Here is a 21,484-nt window from a genome sequence, read left to right as displayed (position 1 = left end):
AAAACCTGTCTTTCAAATATGCTTTCAAAATTATGCTATCTTCCTATGTAATTCTGGCATATTTATACTTGCTAGTTCACTTTTTACTTGCAAATATGTGTGTACTACCTAGTCACATGCCAGTGATACTAATTCTATGCTTTATATGCTCAGGGTCTCACTACTAGATCGGACTCACAGTGATCTTCCAGTTTACAGTCTCCCAAGAGTGGGATTACAGGCATGCGCCACCATGCCCAGTCTCAATTGCCGTCTCAGTGCCCCGGCCCCCGGGGACAGTCTGGCACCGCAGGCCTGGGGATCTAACCCCTGGTCCCTGCTTCTGCTTGCAGGTGCTTTAATCCACCTGCTATTTGGCCAGCCTTATTTTTATGCTATTATTGTCAAGTGCATATAAAACACTTTATATCTCTTCTAAAACGTAGTGTCAACCATTGAGTTTCTTCTCCCCCCTTCTCCTCTTCTTCCTCCTTGTGCTTTTTCCTCTCCTCCTCCTCCTCCACCTCCTCCTCCTCTTCTTCCTCCTCTTCTTTCTTTTTGTTGTTGTGACATGGGATATTGAACCCAGAACCTTCATACTGAGATACAGCCCTTGCCCTTTCTCTGCTTATCTGTCTGTTTGTAATTTCTTAAATTGCACCGGATGAGATAAAACTTGTGAACCTCTTGCTTCAGCCTCTCCGAGAGCTAGTTTGCAGGGTTGTGACACACATCCAACTAAAACACTAATTTTATTTTTTGCCCACATTTCTCAGGTGTTAATTATTTTTAAAGCAAGAAAGGCCGAGGTGTTCATTGAAACAAATGTTCCTGTAACTTGCAAAGGCTCACAGTTACTTTATATAACTAGAAATCCCTTAGCCTTTTTCAAAATTTTTAGTCCATCTGGGTCATCTAGCTTCTTCTATGCATATCTCTGACTTCCTAAATAAACAAGAAAGTCTTGAATCATTCATATACAAAAGATCTGATATTTAAATTTCCCTTTAATTTTGATGAATTTGCTTCAACATCAATATTCATTTGTCTTCTGCAGTTCATCTACTTCCTCTGCTCAACGCCAAGATTGTGTTCAGAGAACTGATGTTCAGGAATATGGTCAGCAATGGTCCTAGCATCCATGTCAACCTCCCTTGCTGCCAGAGAGCCAAGTTCATGACCCAGTGATTTGCATCCTAAGTGACTCCACTAGCCAGGTTCTGGCTTCTAGGAGAGTCTTCTGTGACAAAAACATTTGTTTCCATAGTAATCAGAAAAAGAAATCTTTGCTCCTTTCCTCATCTTCTAGAGCCTTTTCAAACAGCTGAATTGAATTATCTTCCTAAAACCAAAGTCACTACAACAGTTATCACTTGAAAACTCTAAAGGAGTCATTTTCTAACTCAGAACTAAAGTCCCACCTGTAAGATTCTCCTCAGTCTTGCTGGCCATTATCTTTCTGATTGCATCTTGTCCTTTTCTACCATCATTTAGTCAGTCTATCACAGTATTTAATTTTGTAGCATTATTTGAATACAACACTCCCACTTCAAGTACTTAACATTCTTTTCTGTTGCTGAGAAAACTCTTTCTCCACATTTCTTCATTATTTTTTCCTTCATTTCTTTTTTTACCTTTAAGTTTTTGTATGTCATCTTCTCTGTGAGGCCTTATAAACAAAAGTTTTATAGTTAATTTTTCATCTTTTTCTGTCTGCTTCATTTTTCTCTTTAAAACTTAATGCTGTACATTCTTGCTTTTATAAAATATAAGCTTCCCATTGGCAGACTTATTTTCATTCCAATATCATTTTACTGTGGTAATCTTAAGAGGAACAACAAATTTTACCTGAGACGATATCTGAACTTGCATTTGATCGCTATATGATCAATGAATGAATTTAGAGAACATTACATTTTATTTATTCATGTAATCATTAACATAATTTCAACACTTTCTGTAATAACCTGTCCTAATTTTTTCATCTATTTCTGAAGATATGTAAAAGTACGAATTTGCTTTCTGTATTAATATAATAAGGGGTGTTTTATGTGATTTAAAACACTATCAAGTCTCAATATCATTATAAAAGATCTAATAGATGCTTGTATCATGTGATAAATGCAAAAACATACCTGATAAACCCAAATATGAGTCTGCCTCTCTTTTCCTCCATATCCTTCATACTGTGATATTGGTTGAGTACTATTTTGTGCTACAATAGAGCTGTTTTTTATAGTAGGAGACAATACTCTAGATGTTAATGTTTATTTCCTAGTCTGGTTACAGATGGTCCTATGATTTGAGTTAATTTTACTTCACTTCATTTATTTATTCATAAAATAAAACTAATAACTCAGGCTATTTTAAGACAGAAGATGATAGAAGCATTTTTTGAGTGGGAAACTTTTTGGAGAATAGGAATGGGGAACGGAGAATGAGGAATAGAAATGGCTCCTGAAAGACAAGTGGGGTCCTGGATTGAATTGCCTTCAAAATTTTAAAATATATAAAAGTATGATATAATGCTTTGTTTCTTTATTCACTATTGCATCTTCTGTTAGCTTAGTTTTGTTGACATATGGCATCTTGGGTACAAATTCAACTGAACATTTAGTAACTTGTTTTTGAATGAAACCTGCATTCTGTAGGAGTAAACTATTTCCATTTATTGATATTCATTGAAGAACAGAAGACTCATCAATCAAATTTGAATGGTGCTGCTAAAAGAATATTAGTAAGAAGCAAAACATTAACTTGAAACTGACTTTGTGGATCAGATTCTTTTCTGGATTACAGCTTTATCAGTTGGATAGAGAAAATTGATGCTCAAGCGATAGTGACCCCTCAAAACTCTGGCACGGTATCCTGGTATGTATAAGGCACCATGTTTGATCCTCAGCAATGATTAAAATACAACAACAATAAAACAATCTCTATCATTGGATTATTTTATTAGTGACTGAAAGCCTTCCTAGGAATAATTTGATACACTAGCAGTTACATGGAAAACCTCTTAACAAATACTTCTAATCCATAATGCTATGAGTACCGTCACTAACCTCTTGTAAATGGATCTCCCCGTTATAAATTCCTCTCTACTTATGACTCAGAGAGCAGAGGCTTAGAGTAATGACTTCAGGATGAAGTGAAGGGGAAGCTGTCTTATGTATGTAATGCTGTTTGTCTCGTGGCCCTGTAATTATGACTTATGAGAGAATGAGGGGGAATGATAGTAGAGCAACGAGCAGTTCCAATGAATTTGCTCTCTACAGCCTGCTCAAAGGGGAAATAACACACATGGAAATAGATAGATCCGTCATGGATGGAAACACTTCCTTTCATTCCAAAATGGCTCCAGCTGCACGAGTACAAAAGAAGGGTTCTGCCAGTTTTAGAGGCAATAAAAATTCATTACCTCAATCCTGGGGAAGAAATGTGGGTGATAAGAGGAACATCAAAAATAAATTATCTATTGAAATTCACCAGACAGACCAAGGAGTTAGGAGAAAGGTCTCTAGTTATACCGAAGAAAATAGCAAACATTATGGCTTGAGAGAAAAGCAAGAGGCAAATCTGTTTACGGGGACACGAGAGATGTTACAGTTGCTCATTTGAACTAGGAAAGAATATGAGTGTTATATTTCTAGCTATTTTTGCTTGTGACAATTGAGCCAAAAAGATACTGTTTTATTACTACTATTGAATCTCACTGTGCAGAGCAGCCAGGACAGAACAAAAGGTGTCAATTCACGTGGCAATGTAACAACCAGAAAACTGGATAGAAAAAGAACTCAATGCACACTCTTCTGACTTGCAAGCTTCACTCAAAATCACTCATTGACTGAATGACCTTCCATTCATGTAGTAAATAATCTGATGGAGGAAATTACAAAAAACTTGACTTAAAACAATATAAATTCATCTCCTCACTGCTCTAAAGATCAAAATAATGAATTCAGAACCACAGAGCCGGTCGGCCAGAGGGTACAGCAGATTAAAGTGCATGCTCTGGCAGACGCAGGGACCTGGGTTCTGTCCCAGGCATGCTGTGCCAGCCCCACCCCAAGGGCGCTGAGGCTGCAATTGAGTCTGGGCATGGTGGCAAACACCTGTAATCTCAGTGCTTGGGAGGCTGAAAACAGGAGGATCGCTACAAACCTGATCTGAGTAGTGAGACCCTGTAGACCCTGTACTAAATACATAAGGTAAGGAGAAAACAAAAAAAAGGACCTCAGAGGTAAAATCAAGTAGTCCATGGAGGCAAAGGCTCTAAGTCAACTTGAACTTGCCGTGGCTCCAACTTCTGCCTCTGTGGACACACAGCTTTGTCTCCTCCTCCCTGAGTGTCCCAGCTCTCTCTTCCTTCCTGGTAAAATAATACCTGTAATTACATGTACCCCAAGTCAATTATTATGCAAATCAATCTTCTCATCTCATGACTCCTATAAGCATCTGGAAAATCCCTTTTCTAATACAAAGTAGCATTTATAATTTCTGTGGATGAGGATCTCCACCTCTTAGAAAGAAAGCAGAAGCCTGCTTGCGATATTTATCTACCAATGAGACATCAGCTCAGATTTTAGGAATAACAGTGCAAACCAGAGAAATGGAGGTCTTCTCAATGACCAGATAAATCCAGTGTAGCTGGATGGGAGGTAATGGATAGATATTTTGTCTTCAGAGATAAAAGTACCAAGGTATGAGTTCTTACCATCTGTTTAGTTATAAACTCTTTGTCTGTTTGCGGTATATCATTAATGGGATTTGAAATTGTAATTCTCTGACACAGCCTGGGATTTAATCTTCTAATTAGAATTTTTTCTTGACATTGAGAATCAGCCTTTTGAAGAGATTAACAGATCTTGTTGCACCCAATTTTATTATATTTTTCTTAGGTGACTCTTGGTCTTCTCGGTATTTCATCAATTATCTCCAAAATACAAGAAAATCCAATTATTTCTTGAATTTGTAGGACACGGTGTAAAGAAACAGGCTTTGACATATGTACCACAATAGAACTTGGCACCATTATCTTCAATCAAGTCAGAGGTAATTGAGATAAAGAACTAAAGACAGCAAAAATTGAGTAATAAAACAGAGGAAGATAACTAGTCAATAAACGTTAAATATCCAACACATTACCTAGTTGTGGAGTGCTTAAGACTCAGGACATCAGTACTGATCTTATGGATTTTTTTTAAATTATATGTGAATACCATTAAAACTACATGCTAAAGTATTAGATACATTAAATGATATGGAAAAATTACTACATAAAAAACCATTAAGCACCTATACTGATTTATGAAAAATGAAGAAAGATACATAATAAATACTGAAAGAGAAATTTTATTTTATCTTTTAAAGACAATAAAAATTGTAAAATAGAGACCTCAGTGGGATGGGGCTTGTTGGGGCTGGGGCCCAGTCAGTGGTGGCCCCATCACTGAGCCTGGGGCACCCAGGAGGTGCAAGTTTGCCTGGAATGAGATCTCGTTCTCTACATTTAAAGCACGTCTTTTTTTGCACTGCTGTGAACAAAGTCGGAATAATACTGTATATTTTCAACCAATGGCAAATGAGCTGTGTGTGAATAAGTAGTGCTGTACCAGGCAGCTTCAGAACACTGCTCACAGTGTCATCAGGCAAGAGCAGGAACCCCCACGGCCTGGAGCAGGTCAGCCTCAATCAGATCTGGGATGACTCCGAGCTGGAATCCAGCAAGTCTACCTCAGACAAAAATTACTTTGCAAATCTTAAGGATGGAGAAGATTTGATGGATGAGAGCATCCTCAAGTTCTATACTCAGCAGAGGGAATATTACCAATTTTTAAGCAAAGAGCTGAATGGAATTTGTGCCTACCTCAATAGACACTGTTTTTGAAGTGAATGTGATGAAGGAAGAAAATATATAAATCTATTCACTTGCATTGGTAACCTGGAGAGATTGTCTGTTTAGGTCATTGAATAAACAAGTAACAAATGCATTTTTTTCTTTCTTCAAATTATGTAGAGATTTAAAGTTTAACATATCAATGCTTGATGGAAAATACCTGTTCCATGTTATGTCTAAGATGTTTGATATTCAGACAGATAGTGAGGCTAAACTCAACTGCCTATATTATAGGGTAATGATATCATGAAGCTTCTCTTCTGGAGGGTTAAAAACCTAAGTTTTCAGATCAAAAAAATAGAGAAAAGGAAGGGTTACAAGGACAGCCAACATTTGAGCCCTATCCATTCAAGGTCAGTGAGAACTCAGGACATAAAAGAACCTGTACTGTAACATCCTATAACTCGGTGGTGTCCCAAATTTTCTGATCAAGGAGACTATAGGGCCACAGAGGAAAGTGATCTATGATGTAGAGTGTGCCTAAGGAGAGTCACATGGAGAGAAAACATTCTCTCAGGCTTTCACAGAGAGCACATTGGCCAAGCAATGGCCGTGACTCATCCACATGGCTGACACTGACAAAGGATCTACAAACTGAGGTACAGGGTTTCAGGGTAAATCCTGAGGGGATTTGACTGACCTTGGCAGCTACAGACATTACATTTCTTGTTATATGGGTCTTGATTTATCTTGGTCTTAGCCATTAGCAGAAAAGTATAAAAACAAGGTATATAAAGTAAATCCATATTAATATGCTGAGCTGTAAAATTTTCAAGTCAACAACTTCTGACGTTGCCAGTCCTAATGATAACCCACTGCTATTATGAACTACTGGACTATATTGGAATATTTAGCTGAATTCACACACCTACAATATTTAAATGGCAATGGAATACCCATCTCCGACAAAACTAAACAAAAAAGCGGGTACAAATGAAGGACCATTTAAACTGTCCTACTAATCAGTAAAAATAAAATGTGGTTTTAAAACTGTTTGTAAAGGAAAGACATGGTGAGACCCTCAATATAAGACTGATTAGTGGAGTTGTACAGTCTTATGTGCAATTGGAGCTGAATGAAGATGATGCACTTAACCAAGGGATTAAGTTAAAACTACATTAACAGTGTATAAAGAATCCTTTGAATCTCAATTTTTAGTTGACACAGAGAGATTTTATACCAGAGAGAGTACCAAATTCTTACAACAGAACCCAATTACTAAATAGATGAGAAAGGCAGGGGTACATCTGTTGTAGGAGCAGTGGATAGTCCAGGTTTACCTGCAAGAGAGCAGGCAGGATGAGCTGGCCTGAAAGGGTGGCAGGTCCCCATTGAGAATCACCTGGAAATCTTCCACAAGGAGTTGCAGAACCTGTTGGATGCCGACAAGAATGAAGATATGGGGCATGTGTATAATCTTGTATCTCAAATCCAGGATGACCTGGGAGAACTGAAAAAGCTGCTTGAGATGCACATTCACAGTCAGGGTCTGTGGCAGCAATTGAGAAGAGTGACGAGGCTGTTCTAAACGAGCCCAAAGCATATGTACAGAGAGTGCTGGATGTTCATTAAAAGTACAACGCTTTGGTGATGTGGCCTTCAACAATCATGCCGGCTTTGTGGCTACACTGGACAAGGCTTGTGGTCGCTCCATTAACAACAATGCAGTTACCAAGATGGCCCAGTAATCTGGTAAATTTCCTGAGTTGCTAGCTCAGTACTGTGATTCCTTGTTGAAGAAAAGTTCCAAGAACCCAGAAGAAGAACTGGAAGACACACTCAACCAAGTGACGGTTGTCTTCAAGTTCATCAAGGACAAAGATGTGTTCCAGAACGCCTATGCAAAGATGCTGGCCAAGAGGCTGGTGCACCAGAACAGCATGAACGATGATGCTGAGATCAATGTGATCTCCAAGTTGAAGCAGGCTTGTGGTTTCGAGTACATGTCCAAGCTCCAGCGTATGCTCCAGGACATTAGTATAAGCAAAGATTTGAATGAGCAGTTCAAGACGCACCTGATGAAGGAGGAGCCCCTGGACTTGGACTTTAGTATCCAGGTTCTGAGCTCCGGTTCATGGCCCTTCCAGCAGTCATGCACGTTCACTTTGCCATCTGAGCTGGAGTGCAGTTACCAGTGATTCCCAGCTTTCTGTCACAGTGGCAGGAAACTGATCTGGCTGTATCAGCTGTCCAAAGGAGAGCTGGTAATTAACTGCTTCCAAACTAGACACACTTTGCAGGCGCCCACCTTCCAGATGGACATCCTGCTGTAGTACAACTCAGAGGACACCTACACCGTGCAGCAGCTGACGGGCAGCATGCAGATCAAGATGGGCATTTTGGCACAAGTCCTACAGATTTTATTGAAGTCGAAATTAATGGTCTTGAAAATGTGAATGTTGATGAGGTGGAATTGAAACCGGACACTTCAATAAAATTATATCTTGGGTATAAAAATAAGAAGTTTTGTGTTAATATCAACATGCCTATGAAAATGGAGCAGAAGCAGAAGCAGAAAACCACACACAAGCACATCGAAGAGGACTTCAAACTCCTGACTCAGGTGGTCATCGTGCGCAACATGAAGATAAGGAAGGTCCTGAATCACCAGCAGCTTCTTGGCGAGGTCCTCAAGTAGCCATCCTCCAGGTGCAAGCCCCGAGGGCTGGTGACCAAGAAATACAACAATGGTCTGATCAAGAAGTATTTGGAGCACATGACGGGGAGAAGGACACCTACAGCTACTTGACCTGATCCTGGTGGATGGTCTGAGCTGGCCTGGCAGGCAGGTGGGTCAGCAGGACAGTGGAGACCACTTGTCACAGAAGCTACCATCTGCTGCACAAGGACCTCTCTTTTTAACTCTGAGACCAGAAGCCACCACTGGCCTCAGCCTCCCAGCAGAACTGCTCAGGACAGATGCATTTCAAGTCTATATATGGACACTGACACATGCCATTTAATCTAATTTAAGAACAGAGGGGCTGACCCTCCATGGAAGGCTGCATGCTACTGCATCTGGATCAGAATATTGGCCACCTGCTCCAGGTAGCACTTGGAGAAAAATATGAACGGGACCATGTGTTATCTGCTATGGAAAGTATTTGTACAGTGTGTTTCATTTTTTAATGTGAGAAAATGAAAATTAAAGGATTTCTGTACAAAAAATATAAAATAGATATTAGAAATGATACAGAATTTTACTAAATGATGTAATAGGAATTCAACAATGGTGGTTATATTGCATATTGGGTTCTTTTATCTATTTTAGTACAGGGTCTATGGGGTCTCACTACACAGATCAGACTTGTAGTGATTCTCCTGTTTTCAGCCTCCCAAGTGCTGGGATTACAGGCACACTCAGTCACTGTCTCAGAGCTCCCAGGAGGTGGGGCTGACACGGCATGGTGGGGATTGAACCCTAGTCCCTGTACTCTGCCCAAGCAGTGACTTTAGTCCACTGAGTTATCTGGCCAGCCTTGCATATTGCTATCTTAAATTAGTTGTTCAAATTACCAGATGTAAGCATGAAAAATTGGCCAAAAATTTATAAAATTTAAAAAGGGGAGAGAAAAATATTTGAAACATTAATAGCTTCTTTCAATTGACCATCAGAAATCAGTGGTACAATTATCTAGCCTATCCTGTGTATATAATTGTATATTTTCCTTTCCTGCCTTTTTATTTTCTTCTCTTCTCTTCCCTCATCCTAGTTGTTCCTTCCCTTTGAGCAGTTTCTTTCCCTTTCACAGTATCTATTGTACCTTTCAGATGTTATTTAATCTTTCAGTCTAAATCTTAGATTAGGGAGAAAAATAAAATGCTTACACATATGGACCTGATTTATTTCACTTATGATTATGGTTTCTATTTATAAAATCCTTCAGTTTATCCTTTTTATAGTTGAATAATATTCCAATGTATAAAATTACCGTATCTTTTTTATCAATTGATAATGATATGTTGGAATATGTTGATGGGCATTTGGGCTGTTGGAATATGTTGATATGGCATTTGGGCTGTTCCAAGATTCAGCTATGACAAATTGTGCTGTTATAAACATGGGTAAACATATATCATTGTGGTATGATATTTACATTTCTGGAAAAACACTCAGCAAGGGAATAACTGGATTGAATGGGACCTCAAATCCTAGGTTTTTGAAGAATCTGCACTTTGATTTGCATAGAGGTTGTACAAATCTACATAACCTCAAACAGTGGAGAAGCCTTCCTATTTCCATACAGCCCCTTCAGCATTTGTTATTGGTTAACTTCTTTATGATAGCCAGTCTTTCTTGCATGAAGTGAAATCTCAGGGCCATAATTCGCATCAATAAAATGACCAACGGTGTTGAATATGTTTTCATATATTTATTTGTTATTTGTGTTTCTTCATCAGAGAAGTGTGCATTTATCTCAAATGCCCATTTTTGGACTGGGTCTTTGAATTTTGGCAGCCTGATTTTTTTTAAATTATTTATGCTTTCTAAATAGAAGGCTTCTGTCTGAGAGACAGTTGGCTAATTTTTCCCCACTTTGTGGGTTTTGTTTTTACTCTGTTCATGATTTCTTTGGGTGTACAGAAACTTCTAAGCAGATGCCTTCACTGATTAAGTGTTCTAATTATTTTAAAATGATTCATGCCCATTCTGTATAGATGTCTATAAAGTAGAGAGTATAGGGCACACTCGCTTTCTTGCTCATTCCTTGAGACTAATGTGACTCTCATATCCTCCCCCATCAAAAACAATCAAGAAAAACACAAAGTAATACATCTAGATATAGACACCCACATCTTCAAAAATACTAGAAAATTAATCCAAAAAGTATACACTACATGTAACTGGGCTTTATTTAATAAATGCATACACTTTTGGTTAAACATATTAAAATCTATTAATGCAACATGCCATAGCAGTAGAGAAATGAGACAATGAACATTTCAACAACATGAAAAAAAGATAGTTGGGCAAATCCATAGCTTTTCATGACAAAAGCATCAAAAAATTGGGAATAAAGATACACAACTTTATTCTGAAAATTTAGATCTAGGAATGAAACAAATGTGATACTTAATGGTGAAAGAACAAGAGTTCATTTCCTATAATCAAAAGCTAGAGAAAAATCTCCTCTATGCTAATGTTCTCTGCCATCTTACAGGAACTTGTTCTTAGGGCTACTGGGTCAGAGAAACAGGCTATGCCTTCCATGCATACAGGTCTTGGCATTTAGATCAGTGCACAGAATAAATGGTATTGTTATACTAATAACGCACAATAAAAAAGAAATTAAGAAAATATTTTCCACTTATGATAGCATCAACAATTACAAAATACTCCAGAATTTACTTAAAAAGGGAAGCACAAATACTAGGAATTGTTGAAAGAACTTAAAAAGTACCTCCAGAAGTGAAAAGGCCAATGAGAGAAACACTGCTCAAAATGACATGCAGCTCACATGCAAGCCTCACGAAAGTTCTACTTGCTTTATTTGCTCTTATTGAGGTGACCTTAAATTTATATGGAAATTGAAAGGACTGCAGTCAAACTAATGTTTTTTTATGTATTTCATACAGAGTCTCATTACATAGCTTGGACTCATAGTGATCTGCCTGTTTTCAGCCTCCCCAGTGCTGGCATTACACGCCTGTGCCACCACTCCCCATTGCAGTAAAAATAATCTTGAAAAACAGTGAAAAAGTTGGATGATATAAACTTCATTTTCAAAATTTAACATAAATCCACAACACCCAAAACAATGTGGTACTAGCATGAGAAAGTAATTCCGACCACTGAGAGTACACAGTTCAAAGTTATTTGTGGCCATCTGATTTTTACATAGGTGCAATGTTATTCCTCAACAATATAATTCAACAGTGAAAGGAGGAATTTTAAAAACTAGAATAATTCTATGATAACAGAATAGCTGTGTACAAAAGCATAAACCTGGATCTCTGCTTCACACTGTATTCATAATTTAACCAAAACTAGATCGAAGACCTAAATATAAGCACCAAAACTAAAACTTTTGGAAGACAATATAGGAATAAATCTTTATGATCTTAGAATAAATAAGAGCTTTTTTACATATGGCATCAAAAGCACAGAAGAAAAATGGATCAGCTAGACTTCATCAAGACTTTTCCATGCTATGAAGCGTGACATAAATAAAAGAAAAAGATAACTCACAAAAATGGAGAAAGTATATGTAAATCTTTTAATAAAGGGATTTGTGTCCAGATGCTATAAATGACATAATTAAATAGTAAAAAAAGAATTTAAAAATATATAAAGTGTCTGAATAAATATTTTTCCAAAGATATTGTATAAATGCATACCAACCACCTGAAAATACAATGAATATCATCAACCATCATGGAAACAGAACCCAAAACCGTAATGACACACGACATCCCTTTAGGATTTGTAGTTTCGCTGCTCTGAAATCTTTCATTTTCGGTCACAAACCAGCTTTATTTCTTATGAGATGAGCAGCAGGCCGTGCTCCAGAGCAGGTGGCCGGCGCTCATGTCTTGATAACTCCACTTCTGTGTCAAACCGGCACTATACAACTTTACGTGATTTCATCTTCCTGTACCATGCTTTAATTCCACAAATTCTAAGAACTGGATTCTTATTTAGTAGAAAGTGAATATACTTTTTAGAGTAAAAGTCAACAAGGTCTCTTTAATGCTTGAAATTCCAGGAAGCAGACCATTTCATAAAGCACTGATTTCCCAAAAGCCTATTTCCATAATTTGTTCTCTGGTCTGTCCTTCAGCAGAACCATCCTATCACTGTGCCTGCTCCCATCACATTTAGAGAATAGTCATCAAGAAGAGAAAAGAAATGTTATAAAAGGCTATTTTTAGCACAACATGAAAGCTAAACCAAAAATTAAAGAAAGAGAGAGAAAAGAAAACATAATAGAAATCCAAATAACTTTTAAAACTAAACAATGTGTAAATGCTATAAAAATATATGGTTATAGCAATATGCAAATTGGGCAAACTGGTCTTTCAGACAATTGTCTTAACCCACGAAGTGGATTAGAAGGTATGCCGGGAGAAACGCTTCAGATTGGAGTGAAGGATCACTACTCAGCATTCTGAACAGGACCATTCCAGGAGACAAAGACAAGCTTTGAGCTTTGCCAGCCTGAAGTACATTTACGTATTATAAGAGTAGACCAAGGATTGAGCGAACTTCTTTTCCACTGCGTTGCCAGTGAAGAAAGGAGAGAAGCACAGGAGAACAGCCTCAGCTCAGGAGGGAAAATAAAATTGTGCTATCTCTGCTGTAGCTAGGGAGCAAATAGTGTAGGACAGGTTGAACCAGACAGTATTAAGTATGGAGCAAGGGGAGATTTTACTCTACTTACAAGTTATAAAAGTCTTTGGCAATGCGCTGCAGGCAAGTCTTCCTGTTTTTGCATTAGAAAGAGACATTATTTCTTTGTTATGTTTTGTTTGTTTTGTACATAACAAATGAGCCCTCTGCCCCAGTGAAGAACACATGTCTGTTATTCAGAGATCCTTGCTATACACATATCTTTGAAAAGATGCTTTAAAACAAATTCAGTCTGTCCATTTCACATAGTACATGCAGAACATGGCTCACAAAGAATTATTCCCCAGCAGTTAGAATTTCAGTCTAATATTTATAATCATACAGCTTCCATGTTCAGGGAAACACGACTTACTAGGCCCTGCAATTTAAGTCTTCTAAAATGGGTGGAAATCAGAAAGCCTGCTTAGCATAGAGTTAGGAAAATCTACAAAATTAAGCCTCAACATATTTCCTATCATGTAGTTTCGGAGCCATTCCCGCTTCTTATTTCTTTTCTGTTCTGGCTTTGTAGTTGATCTGCAATCTACTTCTTTCAGTCTCTGATTAACTTCACAATTAGCAGTAACAAAGGCCATGATTTCCAACCTGAAACATCCGTTACACTCAACTCAATATAGTGATTCTGCACTGAGCTCATTATCTGGTAGGCAATAGCCATTCCTTGTGCACTAAACAGATTCTATTGCTCATCAGTAGGAACTCCAAAGCACAACTTTTTTACATGCTTCCAATTCATAAAACGAAAGAAAAAAAGTAGAAGTAAAATTTAAAAATGAAAGGGGATTGTGTTTGTTCTGAGAAAGCATTATAAGGTGAAGTTTGGCTGTTCATAACATTCTTTGGAAATTCTATTTGAAATATCTTGACAGAAAAGGAAAGAACAAAAGCCAATTACATTTATCAAAAGACTGATGTTCCTTGTTCACACATCTGGAAACATGTTACTAAATAATTTCTCTCAGTCATGTTCAGTCTCCTATACTGCCTGGACTTAAAGAGAAAGTGTATGTGTGCTCTTCTGTATTTGGTGCTCTTGTGGATCTTGTCAGGTTCGACTGAGGCATGATTTTCCCAGCACCCAACCTGTTTGGCAGCAGCAATGTTCTCAAGAGAAACCTCAGAGAAACCCCAGTGCTGCTGTCCTTGGCAAGCGCAAGATGTCAAAGGAACAGACAAGATAGAGAATGAATCTTTAAAGCACCAGGATGTCTAAAAATATTCAAATATTTATGCCAGATACCTGGAGGATTTTGACACTGAGGCATCGGACATTTGGATAATTTTGGCCACTGATTGCTAAGATCTTCCCACCTAATATCCCTTGCCTTCTTCCAAGCTCTATAAAGAAGCCCACTTCTCTTTGTACCCCTTGAAATCGCTTCTACCCTTCATCTGCCTTTGCCTATGCACAATAAACTTCACACCATGATGCCAAGCTTGGTGGCACACAAGCTTGGTGGTCCCTGGTGGTCTCTTATTCTCACTCTTCCTTACATTTGTGCCTGACAGACACAGGTACCAAATACATTCAATTTTCTTATTCAGTGTTTAATTTAACTACTTTCTGTAAGACTTTAAAGAGTAAGTTAAAACAAAGCTTCAACCACGACACTAAGGGACACAGATTTCACCAGTTTAATAAATCTCTTAAATCACCAGGATCTAATTCATGAAAGTCAAGCGGCTTTCTGAGTAAGTTTCCATCTAGACATGCCGTTTGTATTAAGAAGGGTCATGACCTTTGATACATCTAATAAGAATATTTGCACTAGGTTTTACTGTGCAACAAGGCCAACCATTAATTTGGCAAGAAAATTTCCTTACCAGTGAAAGTTGTGCCACAGCATGTTACAAGTATATGTATTCCCAGAAACATGTCATTAAGTTTGTTTATACTCTGTATTGTTTAACATAAAGGAAGTAGGCCATACCCCAGTATCAATACTGATTAACCATTTTCCAAAATTTTGGGGACAAGAAGGGTTTCCAGGTTGTAGACCATTTTTGGATTTTATAGTATTTGTATGTTTACAAGTGGAACATGGATTATCTGAAAATTTGAAAATTAAAATGCTCCAAAACTAGAAAAAAAAAAAATCAGCTTCATTTACTTTCTTGAAATCTTTTTTATTTCAATACATTTTGGATTTCAGTTTTAAAGTTGATTCTCAAACTGTACTAGTTTTCTTCTTAGTTTTCATTGTATTTATCTGAAATGAGACTGAAAGAATGGACCAAGGGATTTTTCCTACAAAACCTTAGATTTAGTAGGATTGTTGTTGTCATGATTACAGTCCTGGGACAGCACAGATCTGTAGAGCAGCAAATGTTTCTTCACATAACACATTCACAGTTGCTGATCCGGATCTACTTGTACATTAATGCTTGGCTTCTAGCAACTGCATCCTCCTGCTGACGCTGCTTCAATAGACCTGCATTGTACACAAGAACCAAAGACTTGGCTATGGTCACCCAGGAACAGAAGAGAGAGATTTGTCTTCACAGATTAGTGTAGCAAGCCTGGAAACACTTATTCCACCTCTTCTTGATTTCCTGTAAAGACTTTCTGGATGTGGGATGTGGAAAAATGTTTTAAACTTTCTCAGACTTTTATGTCTTTACTGATAAAATAAGTATGGTAGTATTGTCTAATTTATTAGACTGTACTGGGAATAAATTTGATAATGCAGGAAAAAGTTACATTGGCCCAGAATAATCAATGCTAACTATATCTTATTATTATCATCATAATAATTATTAGTATTTATCCTTTCTAGGGATTGACTAAGAGGAAACAGGTTTTCAAGAAGTCCATATAACTGAGCAGGCCCATATGGAGCTATAACAAACTAATCATGATGAATGGTCCTCATTTTAATAAGTATGTTGGAAGACTGTAATTTGAAATCTTATATACAACACAGCAATAAAATTGTGCAACTTCTTTTCAGCCATCTTATCTATCTATTCATATATCTATCTATCTGTCTATCTATCTATCCATCCGTATATCTTTTGTCTCTGTTCCTCTACCTACTTTAGAAATTATACTTAAAATTAAATGCAATTCATTAAGCTAATAACATTTAAAATATTTCAAGAATCCAAGTGTTCCGTCTGCATCCAAGATGCTCAACTCATTATCATAAGACTGATCCTCTTGAAAAACTATTCACGAAGTTCAAAATTTTATCCTATAGCACAATTCTTCCTGATAAGAAGTAGGAGTATGCTGAAGTCAGTGGGAGTTGTGGATCAGAGAAGGACGTCAGTCTCTGGTCTCTGACAGCATTCTGTCTCTTCCTCTCCACTCAAGGAGGTTTCTGTCCTCCTTTCATCTGCAGGCAAAGAGCTGAATACTAAAGAAGCTGGCCTTTGGCTAACCCCATGATTAATGCCTGCACAGCTCACTTGGATTTCAAACACAGGGTTTGAATTTGAATTTTGTGTGAGGTCAGCTAATCTGTCAAAACCAGTAATAGTTTCCTTTCCTCAGATAGAAGAAACCAGTGAACTACTTCAGATTCAGACCTTATCCCTTAGCATGGCTTGACTTCTCTATTTTTAGTTCTACTTCAACTACTTCTGATAAAGAGTGCTTTGAAGTTGTCAAAAAGGGAAGGAATGGAATTGAATGTCATGGAAGAAAGTATAAGAACCAACAATAAAGAGCCTCACACTGTATCTGGGGAGGTGAATTCTACCTGGGTTTGGTCTTACATACCAGTTGCTTTCTGGGTGTATAGACTATTATCGACACATATTTTTATTAATAATGTGAATTTTTCTCTCTCTTTAATAGAAAAGTTCACAACTTGACTATGTCCTATGCATTTTATAGATGAATACATTTTGCAATGCTCTGAATAAGGCTCTGCTATGGAAACAGGTAAGAGATACAAACTTGTGGATAATTTAAACTGAATTTGCATCCTGTACATGAAGCAAGCATTTAAATTGATGTTGTGGGATAGATTAAGAATAAACGAAGAAAAGAGTGCATATAGAAATGCATATACGTTAAGAGAAGAATTTTTCTTTCTTGTTAAGTGAGACAAATCTCATCCTTCAAACCTTCCTATTGATCTAAGACCCTACTCAACCCGTATTGAGTGTGTACAACCCACATCCTCCATCCAGAACACTGTGGGATTCCTCCTGGCTTTTACTTTCTATACTTCAGATAACATTTATCACTAAACAATCAGGTCTATTAATCCAGACTGTTAGGGTTTGTGTATAGGTGTTTCCCCAATGCCTCAGGCAATCGTGGGGTGGGCTTCTGGAGTTTGTAATTAACTCAAGATCTACTGGGATTATGGGTGGGAGTGCTGCTGGGCTTACAGATGTGAGTACCACCCCCAGCCTGGGGTAGATAGACTGAAGGCAGCTGAAGGGAGACAGACTTCCTCTCTGCAGTCCTTGTTGCTGCCACTCCTCTGTTGTGCTCTCTGCTCTTTGCCGCTGCCATGAAAGGTTGCTCTCTGCCATGTGCCACTCTGCCTTGGAGCCAGCTGAGTCTGGGCTGAAGCCTCCACTAACACTGAGCTAAATAAACCTTTCCCTCCTTCATTTTGGGTGTTGGGTACTTTGACCCAGCAACAATAGAAGAGTAACTGAGACACAGATCTTTGGATTGATGTTTGATTTTTGTATTTGTATCAAACAGGACTTTGTTGACTTGGATAGTTTTTAAGCTTTGTTTTGCTTTTAACTGACAACTAAAACAGAACATTTTCTCTTCTCTCAGCCAGGTTTATCTTTGGAGTAAAGAATGCCAATTTTTAGAAAAACTGTATTCCAACACCTTGACAACCAAAGTTGTCACATTGCTTCTATTTTGCATTCTCTTGCATAATGTTTCTCAACAATTCGTTCATTGACCAACAGTATTGAAATTTCCTACAGTTATGTTATGAATATAAATTCCTATTTCCTGACCTACTTAATCCAAAACTGTGTGGATGGGCTAGCAATGTGCTTTTAATGAACCTTCAGGGTGTTTCTTGTGCATGCTGATGTTGTCAAACACTTGAGTGAATATTTAAAGTAAAAAAGAACTACACACATTCTAGGAATATTTTGTGAGGAGAAATTCATCACAGAAAGGATGAAACAATGACAGAAATTTGGTACATTTATGAAAGTAACCATTGAAGACCTGAAAATAATTGTTCTGTTGTCTCAGAATCTTAAGGCTCTAGCTTTTGCCCGTATTCATCTCTTCTATTCTCCTTCAACTATCTCCCTGCCCCTTTCAGACAATTAAAACAGTAGCTTATGGTTGGAAAACGTACATAGCTTGCTCCTTAACAACAAGAGTAGAAGGAGACTGATTCAATGCTGGTGTCTCTAGCTAAAGGAACTCTGGGTAATTTTAAGTGCCTTTTGAAACGTAGGTCACATGTATACTTACTAAAAAGAGAAGAAAGGAAGGGAGAAAGAGAAAGGGAGAGGGCTAAATAGCAGTCCAATGAGGGATGACAGAAATTAGACTAAAGGATCATTTTTTTCAGTGGGTTTCTCAGTAATTCAATCAGATTTTTCTTGGACTCCTTTGAGCCCTGAAGTAAAGAATATAGTTAACAGCATAGAAAATCCTAAACATTGGGCAGCCAGATAGCTCAATGGACTAATGCACCTGCTTAAGCAGGCACAGGGACCAGGGTTCAATCCCTGGCACCGTGTCAGCCTGTCCCTGTGGCACATTGAGACTGCAATTGAGACTGAGTGTGGTAGCATGTGCTTGTGATCCCAGTGCATAGGAGGCTGAAAACAGGAAGATTACTGTGAGTCTGATCTGTGTAGTGACACCCTGTATACCCTGTACTAAATACATAAAAAAAGAAAATCCTAAATATATTTGAACCAGTGTTAACAATTAGACAAGCATGTGAAAAACGTTAGACCTTGTTCCTTCATAATTAATGTACTGAGTTTCCTTTTTTTTTTTTTTTTTCTTTTTTTTTGCAGAACAGGGGATTGAGCTCAGGTCCTTGCGCTTGCCAGGGAAGCACTTATTACACTGAACCATCTCCCTGGCCCCTGTACTCAGTTCTCATTTGAGTATTCAGTTAGCTGATCAAGAGGAATAATGGAAGATTGCTTGCAAAACTTGTTATTTTTTTTACAATTACACATTCAACATTTGATGCCCAGTAATTACTTATGATTTATAGGAAGGCTGTTTTAATACTATTTTTTCTACACTCATATATAATAAAATTGGCTTCTAGATCAACACTGAAATGTGCCTCATGGGGCAGTATTTATACTCTCTTAACACACTGATTTTGTGGTAGAATTCCTTTCATAATAGAAAGCAATGTAGACTGCAAGTATTAGGAATATAAAGGTACTACATCGCTTTACTTTATATAGAAAGTAGCATTGCTTTTGTTAAATTGTGACTTTTTGAAAAAGTCATTTCAACTTTTATCCATGACATATGCAGATGCTGGTGGCTTTTCATAATTAAAGTCCTATCACATCTCATACTTCATGATCCATTGAAGAAATGATCTCTTTCAAGAAGGTGACAATTTAATGAATGCTGGATTATGAACTTTTCTGATTAAATGTGTACTTCATTCACAAATTAGTTCCCATTCAATAGTCAGAAATTAAATCATTCTGTAAGTTTTTATCTTCATTAAGTGCTCAAAAATATTTGGCATAAAAAATCAAATCTGCTCTGAAGCGAAGTATAATTAATTTTCCAAATTTTTGAACCCCAGGCACTTTTGCTATAATGGTGATGTTCTGTATTAATGGCTAACATTCCACAAAATGTGGAAAGGAAAGATAACACTTTAAATTCTATCATAGGTTTGGGACATTGAATACAAACTTGCAAAGAAAACACTATGAGAATTTCCAAAGTAAAGAAAAGCTATGACTCTATTTAAAGCTTAGTTTTCTCAGCTTAGTTACTCATAGAAATTTCTACATATATAATAACTCTTCATGCCCTGGATAATTACCATTCTGTGGAACACATTTTATGGACTTTTGCTTTCAACATTTTTCATTGTACATAATTTTTCTGCTTAAGACTAAATTCTAAAAGGATGTATTGACTTAACACCCAATTTTCCTGAACTGATTTTGAACACCTCCATAAACAACATTCCTCGGCCCCAACTCTGGATGCTCCAGTGGTTAATTTCCAGACTCAAAAGCAGAGGCATCTAGGAAAGAACTAAGCAGACTCTTCAGAAGCACATTTCACTCCCACTAACCCACAATAATAAATCATACTTTGGGGCCAACAGTCACCGTCTGCAGTTCTTTCCCATGCCTTCTGCTTACTAAGCTTTCACTCCTGCTGCTGGGCACAATACCTAGAACCGACACCTACAATTCAAATATGTATAATCTGGCTTATAGTTTTGGGGCAGTCAATCCATACTCAGTCAGCTATACACCAAATAGAATAAAGTACTCCAGCAAAGTTGCTAAATTCATGAAGAAATTTCTGCTCAGGAAGCCGAACAGGAAAATCCAGCCAGAAAGGTAAGGCAATGTGTCACACAGAAACGCCATGGCTGTGTTTCTATGACCCTCAGAAGTACGCTTCCTTCATTTCCTGAAGTAGACCCCAAAGGCAATCAAAGTGATCCTTGACCTTAACTTCTGTGGATTTTTTTTTTTTTTTCAGCTGAAATCCTAGAATACCTGCAGAGCTTTCCTCAGGCCTCACTTGCTGCCTTTATTTGGAATCAGCATGGCTAGAATCCATGGAAATCAGTGGGAAAATATTGAGGCAGTGAAACATTCTTCTGTTCTCCCTGGATTATATTCCATAATTCTAAGCTAAATGCTGATTTCTTCTTAGATTTATGACTTATGATTAAGGATGCTTTATCATATCGCCTAAGAATGATAATTAAGTGGGACTCTTCATTCATAAAATTTTTGCACCTTCCTAGATTTGTTTTATACCTTTCTGACAGTTTTTTTTTTTTTTTAGCGTTGTCCTTAGTTTAAGCATAAACTATGATGATCTAGCTTACTTGGATTTTGGAGGTAACTTAGTGGAGAATGAGAGTCCTTTATTCTTGTGAGAACCAATCTGAAACGAAATATTTGAAGTGTCACTGTTTTGAAGAAAAAATTTTAGACCTACAATTGAATCACATACTCATGGAGATTTCAAGTATTTATTAAAACAATAGTTGGGCCAGCAAAATAGCTCAGTGGACTACGCACCTGCTTTGGCATGTGCAAGGACCAGTGTTTGATCCCCAGTCCCATGC

At 37.6% G+C, this 21,484-nt stretch overlaps 1 pseudogene; it reads left to right on the top strand.

The window, feature by feature from the left end:
* LOC101562765 overlaps positions 1–8,629 on the top strand; it is an 18,887-nt pseudogene extending 10,258 nt beyond the window's left edge.
* The last annotated feature ends 12,855 nt before the right edge of the window (positions 8,630–21,484 follow it).

Source organism: Octodon degus, unplaced genomic scaffold (genome assembly GCF_000260255.1).
Source record: "Octodon degus isolate 3935 unplaced genomic scaffold, OctDeg1.0 scaffold00005, whole genome shotgun sequence".
NCBI lineage: Eukaryota > Metazoa > Chordata > Mammalia > Rodentia > Octodontidae > Octodon > Octodon degus.
The sequence above is the reverse complement of the archived record's forward strand: the minus strand, read 5'-3'. Positions and strand labels throughout refer to the sequence as shown.